Raw genomic sequence first — 4,732 nt, forward strand, 5'->3', positions numbered from 1 at the left:
GAGAACTCTCAGAAAATGGCCTCAATTTTTCTTAAGGTAGCAATAGTAATTAGGAAATTTAATTTATGATTCAATTGGAAATAATATTGCTTATTATATCTATGGGGATGTTGTGACAGTCAAATGGAATAATGTATATAATATTATTTACCAATATTAAACATTATATAAATGGTGAGTAATTATTATTGTTGTGGTTGATAATATCATAATTACTACTACTACTACTACTACTACTACTACTACAATTGTTATGTCTTTTTTGTTTGTAATTAAGTCAGAAGGCATGAATTGAAAAGTAGCTTATGCCCAGTAAATGGCAGAAAAAAGGTTGAAAAATAGCACTCATTCTAAGACTCCAAATATCTCAGTAACTTTTTAATCTTTTTTATAGATTTTGCTAGGTGGTGCAATGGAAAGAACCTTGGGCCTAAAGTCAGGAACATGAGTCTTCTTGAGTTCAAAACTTAACTCAGACACTTACTAGCTGTGTGACCCTGGACAAGTCACTGAACTCTTTCCCTCAGTTCCTCACCTGTAAAAAAAAATGAGCTAGGGAAGTAAATGGAAAACTACTCTAGTATCCATATGAAGAAAATTCAAATGGGACCACGAAGAGTCACACATTGTGGGAATGACTGAATGACAACTATTTCTGTGAAAGTTAGATAGTGAACAACTGTCCTCCCACCTCCCCTAGCTTTCTGTTCAGGTGACTCCATTATTTTTTCAACAATAAATCCTAGATCTTAACTTTCCCACTCCAATTTTGCTTCTGTCAAATCAATTTGCTTTTTTCAAATAAATTCAGATTACTAACCTTAACCTATGTGAGAATATCAAAATCTTAAACTATCCCTTATACATGTACTACCTTTGTTGTTGTAAATGAATATTTACCCCAAAAGAGAAACTGTCATGTAGTGGATAAGATTTGGCATCAAAGCCTAGTAGAATTGGGCTGAAGTCTCATCTCAGACACATGTTATACTGTCTCTGGGACTCTTGGTATTTCACTTAAATCTTTCATGAAAATCTGAAATACTAAAAGCTATAGAAAAATTGCCAACCTAATTTGGTAGAAGGTTCACATCTAGGAATGTCCCATAACAATGATATCATTGGTCCAGGCCATATCCAATAACAAAATAAAATTAATCAGTAAATTTTGCTACCACAGGGGAACTTGAATCAGTAAGTGATTTTCCCTATATTCATTCCTTTTTGTGTTCTTCCTCCCTTACCTGGTTAACCCTCTTTCAGTTTTTTTTAAGAGACCTCACTTTATGTGTATAACACCAATTCCCATTACTTTCCATCATCTGCTAGAGTCAGGCTTATGTTTTCATTGTCACCTCTACTTTGAATGGCTAGTTCCAATTACATGGCTTTTGCTCATCCACAGACATTCATGCTATTAATTTTCTCTTCCCCTAGGCTGTCAGCAATCCTCTCCAACCATTTTATCAACACACACTATAGTTCTGAGTTTATTTTACATCTTCCATAAAGCTGCTTTTTTGTGACATGAAAAGCTAAAACTACTCACTCCAATTCTTTAATGAAAATCACCTCAAATCACCTACTAAGGAATTTTGAATTAATATCATGCTGAAAATGGATTTCTTCCTGCCTGAATAACTTTTGTAGATTCCCCATATTCCAATCAAATTTTCTGCAAATATTGTCAATTACTATGCAGTTCATTTTACAGTCTATTTTCTAGGTACTTCTCATTTAACTTAAAGTCATTCATTTTATCTGAGTAACTAGTTGATTTAAGTTATTTAGCATAATTCACTACTTTAGCCCTGGAGACTTCAACATACATTTTCCTAGAAATGTAGTGAAGAAAAAAAAATGGGGGTGTTGTGGGAAGGTTTCTCTTATCCCCTCTTGAACTTTGTACTTTATGTAATAGCTAGAAAATCAACTAGTTTGATTCTGAACCCTCTCTCACCACTAAACACAGTTTGATTATAATTCACTATTGATGAGATATGCCATAATTAAGGCAGGTGGGATGGAGCAAAGAAAGTAGAATTAATGTCATTTTTAATGAACGATTCATTAGAACCAAGAAATCATTGCTTAATATAAGAAAATTCTGCAACTTCCTGGTTTTGAATTCAGCTACAAAACAATTTGATTCTGTTTTAATCACCATATTGCAAGATTTCAAGATGCTCAAAGTATCTTGATGAAGTTACTGACATAAATTAGGAACGTAAAATTGTTGGGTGGTAAATGTATTCAGATCCCAATGTAATTATAAATAAGAAAAGTTGCATCTTCAAATGAACATAATTAATGCCTTTATAAATTTATGGCATTATGTAATTTACAAAAGAATAGGCTGTATAGGCATCATTAATCACATTTTACAAATAAGTAAACTGAAGGTAACAAAATTTAACTTAAGCCTAGTTCAGTGTCTGAGGAATGGCTAAACAAAATGTAGTAGATGTAAGCTATGATGGTACTCTAAGAAATTATGAACATGTTGAATACAGAGATGGAAAAAAAGATTCACATAATCTGATTCAGAATGAAAAAAGAAGAAACAAGAGAAAGCTATACACACTGGATAAACCAATGCAATTGGAAATAATGACAATCACAAATCAAATAGAGGTTATTTTGAAATTACAAAGAATAAGCTTTGCCCTAAAGAAGGTATAAGAGAAAACAACACAATACTACTTGTTTGGAGAAATGAGAGAGTCTCAGTTCAGATAAGTACATCATATATATTTTCGTCCATTTTTCATGTAGTGATCAATTTTTTACTTTTTCCTCTTCAGTCTTCTTTTGTTTTTAATTTATGTTGGCTCTCCAAGTTGTGGTATATGAATGCAAGGGAACTATTTTGCTATAAAAAATGACAAGCAGGCAGATTTCAGAAAAACCTGGAAAGACTTTAATGAATTGATACTGAGTAAAGTGAGTAGAACCAGGGAAACATTATACACAGCAACAGCAAAATGTTCTATGAAAAACTTTGATAGATTTGCCTACTCTCAGCAATAGAATGATCTAAGTTAATTCCAAAAGTTGTCTTTTTTTGTACAAACCATTGAGCTTCTATTCTACTGAAACCTTATCTTCTTAAAATAAATTTTCATCTCTATATAAAAAACTCACATTTATTTGGCAAGTTAATTTTTAATTGTACTGAACTTTATAATCATCTTTTTTGAAATTGAACTTAACATATTTAGTCCACTTTTTTTCGTGGTCAAAATCTAGATCTTGTGAAAATAATTTTAGTCCTTTAGCCATTTTGCTTTATACTTCTCATAACATGGATTCACAAAAATATTGTGACTTAAACACTAACATCTGAAGCAGACAATATAGAAAAAAATCTGTGAAGAACTTAACAAGAGCCTCCCAATTAAGTCAATATACATTTTAGTTACCTATGACTTAAATATGAAACTGGATAATGAAAAAAAATGTTGGATTCAAGGTCTAGAAAACAAAGGAACCAAAATAGTTATGACTTCCTAAAAAATGTCACAAAGAGATTTCATTATCTCCTCTTCAATAAGCAAATCTGAATGGTAAGACACACAGGAAACATCAAATGTCCCCAAAACAAATGAAATTCATTACATATAACAACCAGGAAAGAATATATTAGTGACTTGCTAGTTACTCTCAATTGAACTGCTCCATTCAAATGGTGGAAAACACTAGATAAATATAACAAAGGTCAAAATAAATACCAAATTAAAAGAATGAATAAAAATGAGAAGACACTACACATTGGTAATAATTATGATTTATACTATTTATATAAATTAATGATTATAAAATGGAAAATACATAAGGTATTAATCATATTTAATTACTATTTCTTAGAAAACATCCACTGATATGGAAATATGGCCAAAATGATAAAGACAAAAGAACATAGCAATGAACTCAGGCAGCAAATATTTGTTTTATGTTCTATGAAACTTTTGCAGCTAAGGGATACAGTGGTTTAGAGTATAAGATCATTGATGGATATCATGAAGCAATATGGTAGAAGATTATAAGAAATTATAACTTTAAAAATTAGATGCTCAATGTTGTATTTGTTCTTCATTTTTGAAGAGGGCCATGGCATCAGAGAAATGATGACACCATTTGCAGTTGACTTTGATTTGAGTGATGGAGGACTGTGAAGTCACCAGCCTCACTTTCTCCTCCACAACCATTTGGATCCAGTGACCATATAGTCATCAAAATGACTGGAGTTGGCCCAGGATACAATGGGAGACCCTGGGGAGTGGGGGTGGGGTGGGACAGGATATACCAATAAGTTAGCTGAGTGAGATGTATCTAAACTCAGTTTCCAGACATCACTTTCAAAAAGAGAAAACCAAACCAAAGCAAAACAATGCATGCATCAAAAAAAGTTTAAGAAAATAAAAATAGAAAGTGGAAAGCAAACCCACTAAGGAAAATCACACATGATAATCAAGAAATACTTTTAGAAAATAAGAACTTAGGATACAAGATTGTGAATTAAAAGAATGCAAGGAAAAAATTTTAAGAATAGGAGAATAATTCTGCAATTAGATCTACATAAAAGATAATAACTAGCAGTACTTAAACATTTTAATAAAAGAATGAAAGGAAGAGATAATGGAGTGTAAAAAAGAATCCCAATAGACAAATTTTAAAATAAATCCAATTATTCAGAATTAAAGTTGGATAAAGTTATTAAAACAGTGGACTT

This window comes from Petaurus breviceps, unplaced genomic scaffold, assembly GCF_028583685.1.
Source record: "Petaurus breviceps papuanus isolate PSGF00001 unplaced genomic scaffold, PetGlider_PUasm1.0 187, whole genome shotgun sequence".
NCBI classification, from domain to species: domain Eukaryota; kingdom Metazoa; phylum Chordata; class Mammalia; order Diprotodontia; family Petauridae; genus Petaurus; species Petaurus breviceps.